The 23131-nt window shown below is 38.6% G+C and overlaps 2 long non-coding RNA genes across 2 annotated transcripts in view; one reads left to right on the top strand and one right to left on the bottom strand.

The window, feature by feature from the left end:
- Nucleotides 1–9185: 9185 nt before the first annotated feature.
- Nucleotides 9186–15808, top strand: LOC147654636 (uncharacterized). The gene is made up of 2 exons (XR_015282781.1): nt 9186–9934; nt 13396–15808. It is a non-coding gene; the product is annotated as an uncharacterized LOC147654636 (long non-coding RNA).
- LOC111925931 (uncharacterized) overlaps nt 11417–23131 on the bottom strand; it is an 88850-nt gene continuing 77135 nt past the window's right edge. The window contains exon 4 of the long non-coding RNA XR_015282780.1: nt 11417–12818. This is a non-coding gene — a long non-coding RNA (uncharacterized LOC111925931). The remainder of the gene's footprint in view (nt 12819–23131) is intronic.

Raw genomic sequence — 23131 nt, 5'->3', positions numbered from 1 at the left:
GAAAACTATGTAATTATTGTAATTAAAATGTGAACAGTATTGATGGAAAATATCTTTAAAGCATATAAAATCAAAACAAATCTCTTAACATATGGGAAATTATTCTACAGGAAAGATTATGCCAGAACAAAAGTACCAGTTACCTACTCGCTTCTTATTGCTAGTAGAAGCTGAAACTTCAGAGAGAGGCAAGAAGAAGAAATGTTCCTGGTTCTGGTCTGCTGAATCCTCTACTTTATGAATAAATGGGAAGCTAGCATCAAAACAATAACAAGGTTATTTTTAAAATGTTCTATGTTAAGACACATTTCCATCTGCATGTCCAATGTCATTCCCTTCTTTTGTTGTCTTTCTGTACTATTTTCTTTCTTTCCTTCTTTTTAAGTCTTTTGGCTCTGATCTTTTCCTTATTCCCTGGAGACATTTTCCCTTTATCTCCTTATGAATGTCGCAGCAAATGAGTACATGCTCAGCTTTCAGCTGGAGTTGCTTCCACTGGGTTTAAGCACAAGTGCAACATGAAATTAATCTGTGGAAGACCCTTAAGCTGCCTATGCAATCTGTGGAGAGTGGCAAGTTCTCACCAGACAGAGTGACACTCCAAGTAGAAACCAGACTAGACAGTTTGGTGTTCCAAAAGATGGCATGACTGTGCAGGCAGCCTGAGACAGCCAAGCACCTGAAGGAAGGCTCTAACAAGGCTTTATCATTCCATGGAAGACAAGCAAGGCCTTTCCACTTTTGTCTTTCTTAGGTTCATGCCTTTTTTTTCTTCAATAGGTGCTACCACGTCTGCTGTCCAGGGCTCTTCTATTCAACAGGACCCCAACAACAATCTTCTATTCAACAGTCATAACAACAGATGAGGAATCGTTTTAAATGTGTTATGTGGCATATAGCCACCCAAAGACTAGGGCTGTCTAAGGTAGTCTAAGGACAAAAATGACTATATACTACTCTACTGTCTACCCCTTTCCATGGCTCCAATCAGGAATAAATCCAGCTGCAGATCTGCTAAATCCCCTTTCAAGGTGGGAAATGCAGTGGCCTTGACACCACCATTATCAGTGGCCTGCAAGCACAGCTGGATGCAGACCATGTTCTGCACTTCACAGCTCTGGTCCTGCTCTTCATGCTCAGAGAGAATCTCTATGCCTTTTACAGACCACTGTCCAGTCTGTACAGCCTGCGAGGCATCAGTGGTCCTGAGTGTTGTGTGAGGAGTGGAGTTACCTGCTCTAGAAAGTCAATGAAATCCTGAAACAGGATGTGAAGAAGTACTGATAGCACCACAAATCAAAACAGTTACCTGGTAAGTGTTTGGAGAGAGGGGCTTTTTCTGGTTTTCCATTCAGAAACTCTTTTTCTCAATTTATCATTTGGAGAGAGAGATGACATCTTCCTTCCACAGAGAAATATTTAAGATAAATTGCATATAATGTTTTGCTTTTGCTTAGCATCAAGCAGAATGATTTCCCATTAAGATAAAGAAAGGATGAGCAGACTGTGGCCACTGAACAGTGTTCTGGCAGAGCAGAGCAGCAGTATAATGACATTAAGAGTTTGATTTTTAAAACATTCGAAAAATAAATTAAATTTAAAAATATTTTTTTTAAAAAAATGTTCTAAATTGTCTGAGCAACACAAAATCACTTGGAGGTCCTTTACATATGCAGAACAATTGGCTTCACCCACAGATCTTGACTACTCCAGCTGGACATTACCTGAGCACTAAAGCCCATTGGATGAGACAGTAATGTTTAAATAATCCACATCCAGACATTGTCTTACACCTTCCTTGGTGGACTGCACTGCAAATGCCTGGTACAATTAATTAACATTGGGACCAAAACCAGAGTCTCCAGCTTCCAAAACAAATACTCAGTCATGTAGCCAAAAGCACAGCTCCAATGGCATAAGCCAATTTACTCCCTGTTTTATTAAACTTCCACAGTGTTTAGTATCACTAAGTCACAGTAGGTCTGGCACTTCATGTTATGAACCTTGGTGAGCATTTCCTTACCCACCCAAACAGAAATGTAGCGTCTATTGCTAATTCTGCTGTCTGAGGCATTTCTGTTCTACTGCAAATCATATTAATGATGTGAAATTTGGCAATATATGTAACATACATGCCTGAGCCCAATTAAGACATTAATCTGCCTGCATATGTGGATGGGTCTGCTTCCCTTCTAAAAGTCTGAGCATTATTTTGTGGTCTGTGTGTTTCTCATGTCGCTGCCTGTGATGACTCTTAATACACAGGTGGTTATAGCAAACTTTCCCTTGTAGCCACAATTCTCCCTCATTTACTTGCAGTCACCTGAAATTTAAGTTTCAAACATGAGCAGATTTTCTGGTTTTCCTGTATATTTAGCAGACTGATGTAGACACCTCTAGGAGGCAATTTGTCCCAACAAAACTTAATTGTCAAGGAGGATCACAAGCCCTGAGGTGGCTCATCTCTCTCTGCTGAACACTGATATATTCTAAACACTACCTTACAAATAAACAGACTTCTCAGATGGTATGAATCACCTGGGACACATCCCCTCCCTGCATGCTATTGGCTTGCAAATAATAGCTCAGCTTTGTAATTTCAGATTAGTTTTCCTTCTATAAACAGGGAGAGATTGAAGAAACTATGAAAAGTACATTTCATAATGTAATTTCAAAAATGTTCACTGTATACTATTTAAGGGGAACAACTGTCCTGACTTAAGGGCAAATTTTGGAGGAAGCTTCAAAAGGGTCCCTCTGGAAAGCAGATTCAAGTGGCCCCTCCCCAGGTGGTTTGGGAAAAGATTTCTTTGGAGAAAAGTGGAAAAAAATTAACAAGCAAAGTATTCACAAGCATAAAAAATTAATAATATTAAACAATAAAACATCTCTCTGTTGTGAAGACATGGCGAATCCAGAAAAGTCCTTGTTGTTGGGTGTAGCTTGGCTCACTCTGTCTCTTATCAGTTCCTCCTGCACTGGAAAATGCCATCCTGGGCCCTGGTGGGCCACAGGCATGAGCTCCTGGTGTTTTTCTGGGTTTTCAGTCCAGAGCAGGGCCAAACAGTTCCAAGAAAAAGAAAAGCACAACTATGGGTAAATTCTGGAGATCTGAAAAAAATTACTATTTTTTACTTTTCTGTGGATGTTATTTATAGAAATAAATTTTACTGAAGTACCTGTTGGACTCCACAGCCAGATGTAAGACCTGCTTGTTGGCCTCTCTAAGCTCTACTCATTCCCTCCATGGGAAGAAGGAGTACTTGTTCCCCAGTCTCCACTGAGACTTTTGTCTTTATTCCTCTACCTTCTCACAAAATGCAAGTGTAAGGAGTGTCTTAGAACTGGCTCCCCAGGGAAATGATACTCACTATCCTTGGAAGTGTTCAAAAATTGAGTAGAAGTGGCACTTCATGATATGGTTTATTGGCCACAGTGGTCAAAGGTTAGAATTGATGATCTGGGAAGCCTTTTCCAACCTTAATGATTCTATGATTCCATGAGAATAGTGTTTGTAGCAGGGGAAGAACACAACATTATGACTGGCATTAATTAGATTTCAACACCAACCCCTAGTCACCCTAAGTTCCCTTAGCACCCCCTTAGTAGAGAAAAATGGCAGCTTTCATGATGTCATTAATCTCATATCCTTTAGACTGAGATGAAACCTTGGCCTTCGTAGCAGCCATTTTTTTCTCTTTTGATGACAAGGAAGCTTATGGTGGCTAAATCAGCTGTTAGAGAACTTAAACATTTCATCCAATCATCTGGTGGTCATGGGAAAAGATCAACGTGTTTCATATTTAATCACCTCCTAACCAGATTAAGGCAAATTAAAGTCATAGTAGCCATAAAAAGGATTTTCTCAAATAGTGGGATTTAAGTTGCTACTATTCCTAACCAGACATTCATCTCACCAGACTAGACTATCTACCTTAGGGTGAGCTGAATGGTATTTTGCGCTACATTGACTAAATTGCTATAGGCTGCATTGCCCATTGCCCATTGCCCATTGAGTTAGGGATTGACTAACATAATTTAGTGTCAGTTTATTTATATCAAGAATGTTGCAAGATGCAATTTTCTGATTCTAATACACAGATTAACACAAGAGCAATTTTTTTCACCAATAATGAGCTGGTTCTCTGAATGTTTTAAATTATTTTAAATGTTTTAAATTATTAAAAAATCATTCCATCCTCCTAATCTTCTAGACTTGCAGAGTGAAAACATGACTTTTAGCTCCCATATATTTAGAATTTTACAGGTTATTGAAACAGCATAAGCTGGAAATAATTGCGGTCAGCTGGCTTGGTGCAATAATTTCATTTTAGTTCATTTCTAGCCTGTACTTGTTTTTAAAGCATCTTGTTGTTTTAACATCTGTCGCTTTTGAGATATAATTATCACTTCAGATTTCTTTTTTGTTTCCAAATGATCTTGAGCAACAGAGGTTATTTGTTTGTCCTCCTCCTCCATTCATAGATGTAGGTGACTTATAGCAAACCAAATTCTTCATCATTATGTATCCCCTCCTAAACCAGATCCTCTGGCTGCCCGATTCTGACAGTACAGCAAAGTCTGAATCTTTCTGCTGTACAACTTGCCAGCTGTACTGACCTGGCTTATTTATAAGCCTTGGCTTTCTTAAGCCTTGGCTTTCTTGGCTCTCTTTCTTTCTACCACACCATCTTTGATAGCATTTACATATAGTACTGAATGTTTCTTTATAATGGCAATACTCACAAAAAAAAAAAAAAAAAAAAATAGGTACTAAAATTTTCCCAGTAGAAGACAGGAGGAGAGGAGAGGAGAGGAGAGGAGAGGAGAGGAGAGGAGAGGAGAGGAGAGGAGAGGAGAGGAGAGGAGAGGAGAGGAGAGGAGAGGAGAGGAGAGGAGAGGAGAGGAGAGGAGAGGAGAGGAGAGGAGAGGAGAGGAGAGGAGAGGAGAGGAGAGGAGAGGAGAGGAGAGGAGAGGAGAGGAGAGGAGAGGAGAGGAGAGGAGAGGAGAGGAGAGGAGAGGAGAGGAGAGGAGAGGAGAGGAGAGGAGAGGAGAGGAGAGGAGAGGAGAGGAGAGGAGAGGAGAGGAGAGGAGAGGAGAGGAGAGGAGAGGAGAGGAGAGGAGAGGAGAGGAGAGGAGAGGAGAGGAGAGGAGAGGAGAGGAGAGGAGAGGAGAGGAGAGGAGAGGAGAGGAGAGGAGAGGAGAGGAGAGGAGAGGAGAGGAGAGGAGAGGAGAGGAGAGGAGAGGAGAGGAGAGGAGAGGAGAGGAGAGGAGAGGAGAGGAGAGGAGAGGAGAGGAGAGGAGAGGAGAGGAGAGGAGAGGAGAGGAGAGGAGAGGAGAGGAGAGGAGAGGAGAGGAGAGGAGAGGAGAGGAGAGGAGAGGAGAGGAGAGGAGAGGAGAGGAGAGGAGAGGAGAGGAGAGGAGAGGAGAGGAGAGGAGAGGAGAGGAGAGGAGAGGAGAGGAGAGGAGAGGAGAGGAGAGGAGAGGAGAGGAGAGGAGAGGAGAGGAGAGGAGAGGAGAGGAGAGGAGAGGAGAGGAGAGGAGAGGAGAGGAGAGGAGAGGAGAGGAGACTTGTGTGGATTTCCAGCTAACACCTACCAGGTAGTCCGAAAAACATCCACCAGTGTCCAGATTTCTTGAGAACATGAGATAGTCCTGTAGCAAGCAGAGGTGGTTTGGCTCATCATGCCTCATCCCCTTTTCCATCTACACCATGATGTCTTCTAATTGATTCTTTAATGACCTCCGTGTTTTTGCCTTAACTATCTTGCCTAGTAAGCCATTCCACACATTTATGATTCGCTGCTTGAAAAAAATGCTTCCTGACATCTGTTCTGAATTTGTTTTTCTTTAATTTTCATTTATGCCCTCTCGTTCTATCATCTGTGTTGGGCTGAAAATAGGAACCCATGTTGACATTTTCTGAACCATTTAAATTTTATGTTCTTCAATTAAAAAACTCCTTCTCAACTAGACAGAAGTCTAACCTGATAGCCAAGAATATAGTACTGTATTTAAAATAAAATAATACTTTTTTAAATATAAAAATTCATTAATATGTATATTTAGTATTCCGTAGTTCAACTCATCAATGTCTCCTAAAGAGAAAATTCCAATATTTGCTAAGGTTCTCTCACAAATATAAAGAGGGAATCTAATGCACTGAAAACACTAAAAAGGGGCCAGGACTTAAGGAGATTTTTTTTCTGTTTTTATCTAAAACATCCTATATTTTAGGGTTTTATTCTTCTTTGATGTCCTAATTATATGCACATCAATGGAACTGAAGGTTTCTCTTAGTCAGATTTTCACATTAAGTAAGCAATTTTCAAAAATACTAAACATTTTACCTTTTCAAAAAAATTTTTTTTCAAAGATATCTCAATTTGGACTGCCATAGGTTGGAATATCCTCCCAGTTCCTCTTAAAACATGGAAATAGCTGAGAGATGTCAGTAACTTTAATCACCATGGCTTTGTGGTGCTAATGCATCAAAGCAAGCTCAAATTTTGACACTATCTGCTTCTCCAGTTGGTTGATGCAGTGAATTTATTTCAAAACATGCTTTTCAGTATGTTTTTATTTCCTTCTGTTAGTCCCTCCTCTAATTTTTCACTCATTATTTTTCTCCTCCCCTTTTGCAAACAATGACTAAAGTGTCAAAATGACCCTTATTCTCTAAGGTTTCAGTCACTGCAGTCAAAAACAGTTGTAGCACTAAAAATTATTTCAGTTTCAACCATTTTAAGTGACCAATGAACAAATTTCTTTTTAGTCCTTTCTGCTTGGTATGCTCAGGCAAATCTCTCCTGCCAGGTTCTGAGGACCATTGCCTATTCTAGCCTGGTATGCAAGTAGCCTCCTTGGGAAGAACCAGAACAATAAACCAAACTATAGTTATGAAAAAATGTAGATATCATAGTCCTTCCCTGGGACTGAGTGGAATTTTGATGCCTCTGAATACTCATAAGAGACAATACACCACTAGGTAGATTTTATAGCAAAAATTTCACTTGTTAAAAACATGGCTATTCTTATTAGGACATTGAGTACAGAATGAAGGGAGGGAAAACAGGTGAATATTGTAAAGTTTCAAAAAAATTGAATGAGAAATTTTACCATTATGAGTAATTTTAAATGCAGTTTTAGATCCCATACCAATTTTAGATGCCATGCATTTAAGTAATATTTCTGGGAATGTAACTGATTGAATCGAGTCCTGTCACTTCCCTGAGCCTGCATGCAGTATGGAAAAGGACCCCTTGTTCTTTCTATGCACATCAGAAATAGTCCAAAAGGCAGAAGACAAAGCATGTGCCATTTGCCTTAATCTGAGGGCCATAGGGGAGAAAAAGGGCAAGCACTAACTTAAGCAATAACTTTTCTCTGCTTCACTTTAGTACCTTTCTGCTTAGATCTTAACTTCCTTCTGCCAAATTCTTATTGCCCTTCTATTTTACCTTCTTAGAAATATTCTCTGATTTTTTTCTGCCAATGCTCTAAACATGTTCAGATGAGGTCATATATTACTATCCAAGCAGATAATAGGAGCCAGGAGCTATCAGTATGCCATGTTTGAGTGTCATATATCCTCCAGAACTTTGCAGTTTGTACTGCTTTTTGGGCCAAGCGCCTCAGCTGAGCCTGTATCAATAAAATTTCAGAAACATACCCAGATACAAAAGAATTCAGAATTGGTTTATCAGAATGAGAAGAGATAGCCATCCCGACAATTTTCCAGGGTAATTTGGCTTGATGCTTATGCCTAAAATTCATTTTGTTAGAATGACTGATCTTCAGGAGAGCTGTGTAATGAATGGACAGATAGGTTAATGTCAACGTGCTGTTACAGGCAGAAGCCAAAAATTCTCTTTAATGTTGTCTCATTAGGAAGCCCCTGTGTAAGCATCTTTCCCGGAATACTGTGAGAATCTGTGCGCCAGAGCTGGTGGGAGGGATCCTCCACCAGCTGCCAAACATGACATTTCTGGACAGGCTGCTGAACCCTCAGCAGGTGACATCTGTGAAACAGCCTTTCATCTTCCTGTCTCTCAATGGCTGGGTACCTGCATGGGGCAGGGATCCCAGAGAGGCTCTATGAATGCAGCCTGTCTCTTTCTCCCAGCTGGGCTTCCACAGCCACAGGCTGAGGATCCCTGAATTTGAGCTTCCAGTGTCAACATCTGCTCTCAGAGCCTCTTTTGTCCATTTCTCTCTTTATGTGCTGACAGCTAAAGCCCAGTCCAGCCAATATAAACTGTCTGTAATCATCAGAACACAATCTACTGACTGTTTACAGCTTACAAGCAATAGGTATATCTTTTCACTTCTGTGGTGTATTTAGCTGAGTCGGAGAGTGATTAACCAGCAGAAAGGACTGAGCAGTTTAGAAATCTTTCAATTGCTGTAAAAAAAAAAAAAAAAAAAAAGCTTAAAAGCATGATCTGAGTGAAAATCTACTTAGAGATCATATTAGAATCAGAAGCATTTAAAATTCTGAAACATTGGCGCACAGCTTGCGGTTTGCTAGAAGATCTTGCAAAAAAACTATTTTCTGAGATGGGAAAAATAAAAAATGGAAAAAATAAAAAAGTGGCTTCTTTTTTCCTTTTCACAAAGTCCACAAAAGGCAAATGTTCTTTTCACAAAATTCCAAGTGTTGGTAAATGTAATTTATTCATAACAATTAATGTTATCACAATGAATACCAAATGAATTGCTAATCATTGGCCACCCTGTTTTAAAGTGTTACCTATCCATCTGTCTGTTTTGCTAAAGGTACTTTCCACAACATATGTTTCTTTTGGCTTTTTGAGTGCCACTAGCAAAGGCATAGTCACCCATCAGAAGGACATTCAAATACATAATAAACAGAAAGTTGTTCAGAACATTTCCATGTCTTGCATAGATATTTCTGGTTTACTTTTCCTTATGAGGGAAGAAATGTTTTACCTCAGTAATGGATAAATGTAGGTGAGAAGATTATTTCTTGTGGCCAAAGGATAAGGATGTAATGATGGGACATGGTGGAATGGTGTTAAGCTGAAGGAGAGTAAGTTTAAGTATTAGCAAAAATTCTTTGCTGTGAGGGTGCTGAGGTACTGGAATAGCTTACCCAGAGATGTTGTGGAATCTTCCTCCACAAAGGTGTTTATGACAAAAGTGGATGCTGCTCTGAGTAACCTGGCCTGATGGAATGCTCCCTGCCCATGGGAGGGGGTTGGAACTAGATAATCTTTAATGTCCTTTCCAATCCAAACCATTCTATGGTTCTATGGATTGGAAACATAAGGTCTGGATACTTCTCCTCTGCCACAGACAACCTGGCCCTCATAATCTTGAGCCTTTCAGAAAAGACCAAGAACCTGAGTGAGAGTATGAGTTGAAATGTCATTTAATTTCAAATTGATTTTGGGTCCTAAATCATCTGGAAACAAATCACCCACTACATTTGAATATTTCTTGTTCAGTGTTTGTAAAATGAGCATCCCAGCAAGCCTGTAATTGTGATAACTGATTTATAGATATTCATAATGAATATTGAGAGCCTTACACTAAGGCAGAGCAGTAACTATGTGGTATTACCACCTTCATGAAGTTAATCTTTTGACACTGGTGAAACTGTAGAATCACATTTTTTGCTACCACTTATTTTCAGTTGACCAGTGCCAAAATTTCCACAAACATGTGTAATAGTTGATATGGACATGGCAGTGCTTGATAGAGAGCATTGCCCTTTGCAGCAAATGCGAGATGTGCATGGCTGAACAGCTGGCCTGGCATGGCCTGGCTCTTCAGCAGAGGCACTACACTTAAACAATTGCACCTACAGCCTGTCTCAGCACCACTGAGAGCAATAAAGGTCTGACTTGCAGCCTGAGGGGAGAGAGAAGACTGAAATGTACACCTTAGAAACCAGCTGTGAACAGGCAAGGTACCAAGAGATAATATCTTCAGTACAGGAAAATAGCAAGTTTCTACCTCAATATAGTTTAGAAAACAAGACTAAACCACTGGATGGTGTATTCAATATGAATAGGTGGTGACATGTGACAAGTCTTGTAATGCTAATAATTTAGACTTATGTCCTTACTGGAACATTCAGGAAGCTTTTTACAATAACAACAACAAAAAAATTATATATATATATACATGTGTGTGTGTGTGTGAGTGTATATAAGTATTTAAAAATTAATTAAAATTTGAAAGAATTCTGAGTACCTGGTTGTGGATGCAGATCCTGAGCACTTCTAAGTCTGTACCCACTGAGACTTTCTCTGTGGGTACAAGGTATGAGTGAATGTTGGATTGTGTGAATGTTGTATGTTGTGAATACTACAGTATATAAACACATATAATAACAAATAGCTCTACACTTAGCTACTTAGTTGTAATTGCAGACCATTATAATTATGAAGTGATCTGCCAACTAGAATTTTAGTGCAATGTTACTAGTAACCAATGTTACTAGATCCTGAGAATATTTCCAAAGAACCATCAGCAAAGAGCCAAAATAGACCTAATTTTCATCACTCTAAAATAGTAATTATTGCTCACAGTAAAGCAAGACCTCATAAGTCAGAAGGAAACACAAGCACTCTCTGGGTCATCATCCTGCACTTTGCCAGGAGTGCTTGCAAAAAAGACCAAAAGAATGAAACACAAAAAGCAGTGATGTCTCTAATTCCAGTACTGCAGAGAACACAAACATTAAAGAGTAAAGGTATAATTCTGTCTTCTTTAGCAATCATATCATGTAGGTAGCCAAGAAAAGTGTCATAAACCTTTTTAAATTTTATTGGGGAATCAGTTATTCAATACTTATAAATTAATGTCAACCTCCAAAAATGTACACAACTCAGTCCTATTTTTGTATCTGTATTTACATTCAGCTCCATATATTTAATCTCAGATCTCTCTTAAATTTCCAGTTCAAAAAATCAATATCCTTGTTCAGCACCTTCTCAGTGAACAGATTCTCTGGAGAGCACTGGCAGTCTTTTGCATAGTGTTCACCAGCATGAAGGCATGGGAACCACCTGCTTGTGTTTGAAACTCCACTTTTCAAAAACTGTCATTTTAAAATTATATCATCTCAAATTCTTAGAGATTCTTGGAATGAAAATACTCTAATTTGCTGCAGATTTATTTTCCTAATGCCAGGTATGCAATTATTTTCTTATTTCAAAGTGCAGAAAATCAATGCAGCACTTAAAAAAAATAAATTAAAAAAACAAAAACAAAAACAAAACAAGAAAACACCCCCAAGCAGTTAATAAACCTGAAAAGGAGGAAAAACACCTGAAGAACAAAATTATCCATTGTGCAGGATAATAAATAAACTGCTTGTTAAAAATGCTGGTTAGTGAAGAAGATCCTCTGGCCAAGGACAAGAATACAAATTGAGACACATGAGCCTTGAAAAGAATTTCTCTATGAATTTATTTGCCAAATGTATACACATTTTTTTAAATGTTTGGGGTTAGGTTGTTTGGGATTTTTCCTAATTTATTGTAAAGAAATTGTGTGCATTATAATCTTTGTGGAAATAATGACACCTTCCATCTGATTCTAATTTACTGTCAGAAAAATGTCAAGGAAGGAAGGGAAGAATCTTCTAATGTTTATTTCTGCTATTTGAAAACGCTCTGAAAAAGGCACTGTGACTCTGGTAGGGGCTCTTTGAAGGAAGTTTTTATGAAGTTAATGTTGCAGAGAGATGGTTGGAAGCCCCCAACAAGCGGACTGTGGCGTGTCGGATGGTCAAACGATTCCATCTGTAGTTAAATCTGCTACTGGAAGCACTTATCAACCTCCCAGTTGTTTAATTTGGGATCCTGCTGCTCCCACACTCTATCTGGATTTTGTCATTTACTAGAGCTGTACCCTTGTTAGGTTTGGAAAGAAAAGAAAAACCATACAAATGTTTCAGCTGCTTCAGATACTCTGTTCAGAAAGCAGAAATATTGAAAAACCCAACACTCAAAACTTTCCTCATATAATCTACTTTGTAGAGAGGTGAGCAGGTTTTGAGTGAGGGATTCTTTGAAAAATTTACTTACAATATTAACTAAACTTCATTAACTTCAGTCTAAGCCCAACTTTTTTTTATTAAAGAGACTCAAAACTGAACTGCAAATGGGAGCCATCCTCTCTTGAACTTGTAAATATCTAAATCTTTATTTTATAGCTTCATCCTTCTTCTCCAAACAATCTAGCAGACCACATATGCCTATTTAACGCTTCATCTTTCTCTCCCTTACTTTCATCTGCACCATTCTTTCAGCTCCTCTGCTGGCCTATGATTTTCCCAATACAAGGGCAACTTGTGCTCTCAGACCATTTCCTCTCTGTCTATCAGCTTATTATAAGACTGCAGCTGAGATGCAAAACTTGTTGGTCTAAGTAATTAACATATTATTCTTATGCATAAAGGAGTCTGGAGCTCCAAAGAGAAGTCTAGGATCTTCTCTGCATTGCAATATTCCCTCTCCTTCAAGATATTGTGACCCTTAAGTAGCTTAGCTGGAAATTATCTCTTTGTTATGTTCTACCAGTGCACTGCACCCATGCTGCAGCATCCCTCCCAAGGGGAGGAGTTTCATTACAATTTGCATTTCATTCCTTTTCAAGCAGAAAGAGGGCATGACACAGAGCTCTTAACTGTGAGGACAGTCAGCACACATCTGGGGGATCTAGAGGTGGAAGGATCCAAATCTTGCTAGTAGTCATGTTAGCCAAGAACTCTAGTTAAACCTTACTGCTACTGGAATGAATACTTCTTCCAGTGATGTTGGATTGGAAATGTTATAGCAGACCTGCAGAGACCAGAAACAAAAGGGTAAGTCAGTGGACACTCAATAAAAATGAACCCAAACAACATCAGATGAATGAGAACAGGGGAAACACAATGAGAGAGGAAGTGGAAAAAGGTATAAAATACAAACCCATGCACATGACTTCTGGGTGGCAACCATACCAAGTATGGTTTAGAACAATTATATTTTTTGTTCTAGTGTTGGCAGTGTAGTTAGAATATCCCTTTGAACAATGTGATCTGAATGCAAATATCATTGGCATGTGGGAAGCATCTACAATACAAGCATTTTCATACTATTTTTTTATTGTGGAATTGATAGTAGCAAGAATTAATTGCAAGAACAATAACCTGCCTTAGTGTCAAATATATTTGATACACTTCTCCCATTCAAAATGTTATAAAGGGAAAGAAAATAAAACCAAAGAGTAAAAGCTGAAAAGGGAAGAAAAAATAGAGCGAAGAGAGGAAGGAAGGAGAGAGAAAAATTACAATAAAATGCTACAATGAATTCACCTCAGCTACCACCCAAGAACCAACCAGGCACTTGCTCACTCCCCACTTTCTCTCCCCTACAGCTGGATGCAGGAGAAGAGAGAAGATTGAGAGATTCCATGAGTCAAGGTGAAGGTGGGAAAATTACTTGCAGTATTTGCAGTTCAAAAAAAGCATGGAATATGCTAAGTTGGAAAGAACCCACAAAGGACCATCAAAGTTCAGCTCCTGCCTCTGCACATGATGGCTGGACCCAAGAGTATTGTCCAAATGTTTCTTAGCTCTTCAGGCTTGGAGAGGTAACACTTCCCTGAGGAGCCTGTCCCAGTGTCTAAACACCTTCTGGGTGAAGAGCCTTTTTTGTAATATTCAACCTGAATCTCAACCCTGACTCAGCTTTAGGCCATTCCCTTGGGTGCTGTCACTGGTCACCATGCAGAAGAGATCAATGTGTGCCCCTCACTTCCCCTTGAAAGGAAGTTGTAACTGCAGTGAGGTCTCCCCTCAGTCTCCTCCAGGCTGTACAGACCAAGTCACCTCAGCCACCCCTCATACAACATCCCCTCAAGGCCTTTCACCATCTTCATTGCCCTTTCTTGGCTGCTTTATAACAGCTTTATATCATTCTTGTATTGTGGCATCCAAAACGGCCCCCAGCGCTCGAGGTGAGGCTGCTCCAGTGCAGAGCAGAGAGGGACAATCCTCTCCTGTGTCCAGCTCCCTTTCCTAAGCACTTCTCTCCAGCTTCTCATTCCACAGAATGTCTGTGCATGCACCCAGGATTGTCCCACTGAGGGAGCAGAATCCAGCACTTGCTCAGAGCTGACCATGTATAAAAAAGAACTGCTTGCCTTACAGAGCCTGATATTCCAGTTTCATAAGTCCAGTGAAGTTACACATGAAATTAAATTGACTCAAGTCATCAGTGCTAGAAAAATGTTTGTATTTACTTCAGCTGCCATGATCCTGTTATTTTCCCAAAGCAATTTCCTGAAGTAACCTCTATATTAGAAATGTGTCCCTCCTTCATGTTTTTCTTCCATATCTCTACTTCATCCTCTTTCAACTGCTAGTCCAGGTATCTCATGTGTGTTTTATTGGAACTGATTTGACACCCTATGATTCCATCAGGTCTGCCAATCTCAGTCTACTTCAGAGTAGGCTGTGAGTTTGCTTCCTAATTTTCAAACATTAAAATGGCTAGAAAGTCAGTTACCAATGAAAACCAAAGCAATTTGAATTTTCTAAATTATTTTTAGCTAATGCATGGCCTAATACTGTGAGCAAACAGTTACAGTGCAATAGCATCCTTAGCTCAAACTCTGGTTAAGTAAAGGAGTGAAAATGAAGACCCATTCCCAGGTCCTTTTCAAAATTAAAGCATTAACACTGTTGCAAACAGGGCTTATAGCTGCTTTGTAGCTGTGGAAACAGCAATATAGAGTAAAAGCCAGAGAGCCCATATATTAGGTGCCCCAAGACAGAACCAATAAGTGGTATAAATGCATTCTATATGGCCTTTTGTAATTAGTAATGAAATGCCTGAAATAAATCCAAAGCCTTGCAAGAAGTCAGCTTTCCTTAGAAAACCTGTTTTCAAATGGCATCATACTTCAGCATTCTTCAACTTTGTGAGTTCACAGCATCTGCTGCTTAAATATAACAGCACATATGGCAGCATCATTTTAGAGAGCAATGTGAAAAAAGACTGAAGAAACTATTATGAGGACTGCTGTCATGCTCTTGGGGCACAATTGCAATCTTGTGTTCCCATACGGCACCACTGGAGAAAGAATGTGAAGTTTAATAGGGTAGATAGGGTCAAATACTGTATAATAAACTGACTCAAATGTTCCCTTTTTGTACTTACATTTTATTAGCTCCAAATTAAATACACAATATAATTTAGGTCCTGATTTTTATTCTTGGACTAAAGGATGTGCTTGAAGTTTAGCCTGAGCCTAAGTGCTGCTTTGAAGCCTAAATCAGCATTCATGCAAATCCTAGCAAATGTTGACACTCCAAGTGTATAATTAATTTGTAGATCATCATTCACCACTTTTGTGAACTGGTATCACCATCTAACTATTCTTCCACTGGGCAAACATGTGATTTTTATCACAGATTTTTTTTCTGTCTGACTCATGCAGAGAGGACTCATGTCTCTCAGGGACTAACAGTAGAATCTGGAAGTAGTAGAATCTGGTAGTAGTAGAATCTGGAATTCTACTGATGTTTCATTATTGATAAACTTTTATAACATGAAAACAATGAGGGTGCAAGTATGCTGATTAGGGCATAGCCTCAACCCAAATGGAGAAGCATGCCCAAAAGGTTTTTTAAGATATAATTCTTTCATTAATTCCTGGAAATACTATTTCCATTTAATGATATTAAAGAATTGCATTATCCCCATTTAAGGAGTTGTCTGTCTTTGGGACAATGGGATGGAAGCTGACCCACCTCTTCTATAAATAAAAATACTTATGGTCACTATACAGGATTGATGCTTCCTTTCTGTCACTAACCACACATAGTCATTTTCAAGGGTGGGGAAGTTTTGAAAGAGAACAACTGGAAGTTTAAGGTCCTAAATGAGCTGAGCACTCAATCTTTATCAAGTAGAAATACCCATCCCTTCTCTTGGTCCATGGAATCCCATCTGATTTGAGCTGTGATGGCTGATATCACTTGTGCTCTCCCACAGCAAATGAGTGCACAAAAAACATAATTACTAGTGAGCAAACAGCACAAGGAAAGTGACTAGGAGATCAATATAGTCATGGACATTCTTTTATGTTACCCACTTCTTGGATGTAAATTCAGTAGTGGCCAGTGGAACTTCTTGTCAAAAAGCATTAGTGAGTTAAGCAAGAATTTCAAAAAGAAAAATGAAATTTATTGGCAACCATTTCCCTTTGCTTCTTTTTTCTCTCATAAGCAACTTAAAACTGTACTTTTTCACTCATTATTAGGTTATTTTTAGGGTAATCTCAAGTAATTTTATAATAGAAAATAAAATCCCAGAGCAGCAGAACAGCACTTCGTGTAATTACTGGCATGTTCCTCTTCAAACAATACTTATATTTCCTTTTTCTGTGACAGAATTGCATTAGAAAAATTGATCTCACTGCAGCTGTCTAAAAAAACCCAATTTTTACCACTACAAATGCCATGCTAGAAGTATGATTTCTTTAGGAACTACTTCTCATTTTCTGTCTCTCAGAATTGTCAAACTAACATTTTTAGCTCAATCACCTGTAGGTTCATTTAGAAAGCAAGGGTTTATCCCATAGTCTGCTAAGTCCAAGAAGAATTTGGACAATGTTTTCAGAAACATGGTGTGATTCCTGGGCTGTCCTGGGCCAGAAGTTGGACTCGATGATTCCTATGACTCCCTTCCAACTCAGAAAATTCTATGATTCTATAGTGTGATCTTGAACCTGGTAGTCATCACTAACTTGTGAACTAAATTCATTCCAAGAGTCAGCTCTGGAGATCCAGCTTGCAAAGTAATTGCTCCACAATTTGGTTTGTAGTCAGGGCACATACAGATTACCAGTTTGTTTAAAAGGGATGTGTACCTAATGATTTCTTTCCTAAGGCGTGTACATGGGACACTGTACACCTCAAGGGTTTATTCTCAGGATAATATTCTGATTTCAAAAGGGATTTGCTTGCATACCGTTATCCCAACAACTCTTGGCCACATATGGGTAGAGAAGGAGATATTCAGTGTCCGTGTCCTGCCTTTCTATATAAATTGGTACCCACCTGAGTATTTCTCAAGCCCACAAAGCATAGCACCATATTTTGATAGAAAAAAATACTGGAAAACTGAAAATGTTTCATTAATTCTCCAGAAGAGAAATTTAGAGCAGTTATTAGCAGATAAAGTAACATTTTTGTTTCAACAACGGTCTGAGAAAATCATATAACGTCTTAAAAGAATTCAGTATGTTTTTGAGAAATATCAAGAGCTGAGAATATTTTAGACTGCTTTTCTCCTTTTCTTTTTTACTACTTCACACCTCCTTCCTTTGATATATAGAGTTTGTTTTTTATGAATACAAAAACAGGAATTTCATGCTGTGACCCAGATTTCTATCCCTTCACATACGTTCCCCTGTGCATCAAGTTTAAAAGCTAAAAAGACCCAGAGTTTTGCATGAAATTTGCAACTTTGATTTTTTCTTTTCAAGTTTCAGGTTTTTTTTAAAATGAGTCATTTTGTAGCAAAGGGAAAAGTCACATTTTACAGATAAGGCCTCTATGGAAAAATGTTAAGAGAAATTTTGTGTTATAGTCAAGGAAAACCAGTTATCTACATATCTAATGTGAGAGAGATCTTTACTTTAGATCTTTACTTTAGGTTTTATTATGATGAACTTAAAAGCCCATCATACTCCAGTTGCACTGCTCCAGAATTGACAGAGACTTTGAGACTGGGTTCATCAAAGTAAAAAGATTTAAAGAAAATTCAAGCTACAACAGCAGATGAGGCAATAACTTAGCACAAAGGAGCAATATTTATACAGTGATTGTATAGAATGCCTTTTTTAAATGTCTTACACTTATGATTATCCACTAGAAATCTTTCCTCTAGGCTTCTGTTGTGATTTCTTTCCTTCTACTTCATGTGTGACTGTACTTGTCATCTATCTTCTGAAACATGTCTCACAGAAGATGCTAACCCACCTTGTTGGCAATCAGTTGTTCATGACAGCTAAACAACATTCTCTCCAAAGGATGAGCTCTGATTCTTAACAGATTTTTCAGAAATAGGTGAACTAAATAGCAGTCTTAACCTCATACTTGAAGTGTGGTCGTTTTTTAAGAGACACCAAATGCCTATAAACACGGAATAAAAGTTTATTTGAGGGGTCTCATAGCAGCAGTCTTATATCTATCTCTATGTTTGTCTCAGAATGGGAACAGTGATGATTGAATTAAAAATCCCAGGCATTTTTTCAAGAAATAGAGCCTGTATCTTCAACCAAGAGACAGATCAAATGAGATTTTGTTTTGATCAAACCGTAACAACACATTATCTCATTTTTAAGAATGGGGATTCTTCCATGTTTAAACAAAAATAATTTCCTTCTCTCAACACTTTCTTTTGCTTTTCTTTTAGAAAACAAACACCTTGTGGCTTTCTTTACAAAGTATATTTAGAGAGAACAAATGGTTAGATTCTCATTATATGTCAGTTCTCCTAATTTCACTTGGATTATTTATTATTTTTTTAATTTACAGAAAAGAAATCAGAGTTTGAATCTGAGTCAAATGAGTCACATTGCCTCCAAGACAACTAATAAAGTTGCTCTGCTGTTTATGAAGAATATTAGAATTGGTATAAAAACTGGTCTTGATCTATAACTTTATTAATTACCAGATTTTAGGTAGCTATACAAATGGGATTCTCACAGTCATACAGTTTTGTCTTCAAGCTTAATCTCTGTTTGCCACAAATGTCCAGAGTCAATAATCTTGGTTTTTGTACTATACCCATATACTAAAGTGATGAGCACATTGTAAGAATTTATACAAATAAATTTGCTTATAAACTAGCTAACTGGTTTTTTTTCCCCTTGAACAAAAGAATAAAATAATTGTGTCTGAACTGGAAACCATATTTTGCCAGAGTCCTGAATGCTGCAGAGCCATTAGTGAGAGAATGCCATAGCAGCATTCTGCTAGGAAAGAAATCTACATCCTGCTTGTTTGGGTAATAGTTCTTCCATTAGAGGCAATATTAGAATTTCAGCTTTTGATCTCTCCTTGTGGACCCCTTAAAATCCAAGCTGTGAAACAGCAGCTGATGCTTTACATACTATCACAACAGCCAGCAATATATGAAACCTGGAAACGGCATGCCAGGGAAATTAATGATGGGCTGTTAAGGGATATACAGTAACTCACGTTTGCATTACACAACATACAGCAAATTAAAGCTGCCTTTCCTTTGTTGTGCTAGTGCTAGAACAAATAAACACCGAGCAGCAATGCAGAATGGCAATATCTGAGATCACCTTTAATTTCTAGAGATCCCAGAAAAAAAGGATATTTTTTATCAGTAGTACAGAACAAGCTCAGAAAGTTACACTGATCAGTAGACAGAAAATGAGCTCTATGTCACCATCACTAGCCTGAAAAATAGCATATGGTACAGCAGATCCACAGTAGCAAAAGCCAGAGATAGATCCTGAAATGCTTATTTTCAAAGCACAACAATAACATAAGTGCATTTGTTTCTTTTGTGTGTGTGGAGGGGGGTTTTATTTTTGAATATGATTATAAATAAGAGGCAATGAATTACTTTTTTTTATTTCACAAGGACTATCTTGTACGTATTTTGTCTCAATGCAAAGAAATCCATGTTGCTAAAGAACCAGGATATTGTAAGTGCAATGCAAAATGGGTAAATTTGAGTGCTGAGTATTTATTTTCTTAATATACCATGTATACATATGAGTCACATAGTGTTTGTGATAAGAGTGGTATTTCAAGTTGTCTTTGAGAGTAAACATCTAGTGACTTCTGCTTAATATTTTGTTCTTAGGTAGTTTCAGGCTAAAAAAAGGAAGGAAATTTTCCATTGATTCTTTAAAAAGTGTGAGGGCATTTAAATGATTTTGTTTTCATGTACCATCAATTTTTATTGCATGATCATACCTTTAATTAAATCAAGTTTGACTTAACCATAAGTTTAATTAACAAAATTTTTAAAAAAATAATCAGATGCTTCCTCACCTAAATTCCAAATACAATTTGTAGCCCTTCTTCAGAGTAATGTTTCCTGTTGGAGCCTTTCAAAATCTTTCACACTGACTTCCACTAGCTTGCATTCCCCTCAATGATACGTAGTTAGACACAGGTGAATGTTCTCTCAAAGCAATCTCAGCCTCACTGAGGTTCAAACAGAAGAAATTATTATTATTATTATTATTATTATTATTATTATTATTATTATTAAATTTTTATTATTTTTTTACAAGTGTTCAGTAAAAAGTGATGACAAGCTAAATCTCTTTATACAGGTTGTGCTGCAGAAGCCATGAGACAGAAAACGCTATCATTTTTTTTTCTGAACAATGGCACAGCATGACCATAGATGAAAAGTGTTCAAAGTCTGCCAAATGAGGTTTAGAAAATGTTAGCATGCCTCACCAGGACTTCTGTAAATCAGTTTGAAGCCTAAATTAATAGTAGGAGGAAGAGGATGGTATGAGGGACTGAAATGTTAATGATTAACAGCCCAGACAACCAGCCATTTGCAAAAGCAGTGGTGTTTGCTGACGATGTGAATGGTAACAGCCCAGGTGCAGGGAGTGTGAGCACCAGAGGATGACCACGACAAATCAACATTTATTCAGCAAGAAGCTGGGTTTTGAGCCAGGCAAGAGAAGAGGCCAATAAGAAGCAGATCCTGTGAGCTGGGAGAGTGCTTTTTATCATGCCAATAGCCTCTGTTGCCTCAGGTGCAAAAACTCTGTTCCAGGGGAGGTTTTGAGACATTCAAACATCGGCCTGAAGGTGTTCATCCCTTCTGATGGGACAAGACTGGCTCAGCTATGCAGGCATGAGAAGCAGCTGCTGTGTCTTAGAAGGGGTCATAAGCCATCACAGACCCCTCAAGAGCCCTCAGACTCACTTCTGAAGCCTTCCACTAAAGGACTGCACCTGATCCACAGTGTTACATCATATAATGTAAAATTCCTCTCACCAGAGGAGGTACATGGGTGTTCCTACATGAATCTAAGTACATATTAAACCACTGAACTTTGTGTTTCATGGGCTTCCCCTCATCCCCAACAGATCAAGACTACAACCATCACTTTGATCAGCAGACACTGAAATTGCAGCAATCAAGTCTTGTTTCTGGATCAGCAGGTGGTAATACCATAGAACCAGAGAATATGCTGAGCTGGGAGGGACCCATAAGGATCATCATGTCCAGCTCCTGGCCCTGCACAGGGCTGTCCCCAAGACACACCATGTGCCCAAGAGTATTGTCCAAAAGCTTCTTAAGCTCTGTCAGACCAGTGCTTGTGACCACTTTCCTGAGAAGTTGGTTCCAGTGTCCAAATACCCTCTCGGTAAAGAATCTTTTTTTAATATCCAACCTAAATCTCCCCCAACAGAAATATCTTTCTACACTTATCCTTGCTTTCTCTTTCTTTCTCTCTTTCTTCCAACTTTTCAAAATATATTGTAACCCAGACTAAAGAATTCCAGTCAATTACTTACAAAGTGCCTTGCTCTGTCTGGATAACCTAGCTGGCCAAGTCTAAGGTTGCCAAGTTAAAGTTCATGAAGTGCCTTACTTTGCCTGAATGTTGTTTTAAAATTTACTAAGTACCTTATTCTACTTTAATGTTCTAAAATTTGCAAGTCAATGTTTGTTATAGAACCTCCTGAGAATTTTGTTGTTTCTCCCATGCACCACCCAGAGTGAAATAAACAACCTTCCCCTAAAACTGCACTGAGTGGACAGGGGCAATAACAGATGGGACACAACCTTGTATTCACGTACATAAGCAAAAGTTGTATCCCTTCTGTCTGAATTCCTCTCTCATCACTTCATCTTGCTGGACACCACTGCTGATAAAACCTCACCCTCCAGCCATGTAAGCAGGACATTTAGGTTTGTAGCACCATGTAAGAGTGTTAAAAAACTGCTGTATGCAGTCAGTCCATAGCTGGCACTCTAAGGTGCAAAGCACTGGGAGTGGAGCCTGGTTTGCCATGTGCTGTCCCCTGCACTCATCCCCTAATTCTCTAATTCCTCTGTTTTGTCTCTCACCTGGCTGTGGGACACTAAAAGCATCCATGTACCTCTTCCTGTTGGAGCTCCTGGCAGAGCTACCCAAGGCAGCTGTGGCTAAGCCAACTCCCAGAACAGAAACAAGGCCAGTTGGTGAGGTGCCCTACTTAAAGTTGATGACACTGTTTAAGAGGCGGCTCTTATTACCTCAGATTGTCATATTAATAAAATTACGCTACTTTCAGGACATAACCTCACTTCACTGTCTAACTCCTGTCCCATTTGTCCACAGACACATGCTCAGGTTAGGGTTATTTAGAGCAGAAAGAACTGCCAATATTTTATTCTCTCTGAAGAAATGAATGAGCCAAAGAAATTATACTGACTGAAACACTGTGTCTCAAAAGATGGACAACAGCTGCAACAGAGGGAAGGCGAAAGTCAAGTTATGAGAACATGAGGTTTAACTTCTATGACAAAATTGTCCAACAAATATCATCCTTCTGTGGTTCTATTCCCTCATGTGTGATCTCCCCTGTCCTTGTTCATAACCTCAGTCATAGCTGTGCTGGAAAAACTACCCTGAGAAACTTTTGTTATCATTTATTTTATGTTACATTTATAATCTACCTATCATAGGGTATTTTCATAACTTAAATTTCATAGAAAGATTGAATATGTATTTAAACTGTGTCTAAAGCTGTATGTTTAACATGCAAGCATCAATTCAATAAATCTGTCAGAATCCACACTTGACACTACTGTTGCTTCAAAAAAATAAAGCTATCCTACTCTAAATGATATTCAAACAGACTAAATGATCCTTTTCCTGTTTCAGAGCAGGAATTCAAACCTTATTTGTTCAGGATGTCAAATTGCTGGCAACAAGTACTTGGCTTGGCACAGTGTAAATCCTGTACTTAAATTGAATGTGATACCTTTTGACTGAAAACATTCTGCCAATTTTTAAGGCATACACAACTAGGATTAAGAGACACTAATGGTGCATTTTTTAAAGGTGTTGCTAGTCACAAAAGAAATGCAAAACTAGA

This window comes from Cyanistes caeruleus, chromosome 2 (genome assembly GCF_971803275.1).
Source record: "Cyanistes caeruleus chromosome 2, bCyaCae1.hap1.1, whole genome shotgun sequence".
NCBI classification, from domain to species: domain Eukaryota; kingdom Metazoa; phylum Chordata; class Aves; order Passeriformes; family Paridae; genus Cyanistes; species Cyanistes caeruleus.
The sequence above is the reverse complement of the archived record's forward strand: the minus strand, read 5'-3'. Positions and strand labels throughout refer to the sequence as shown.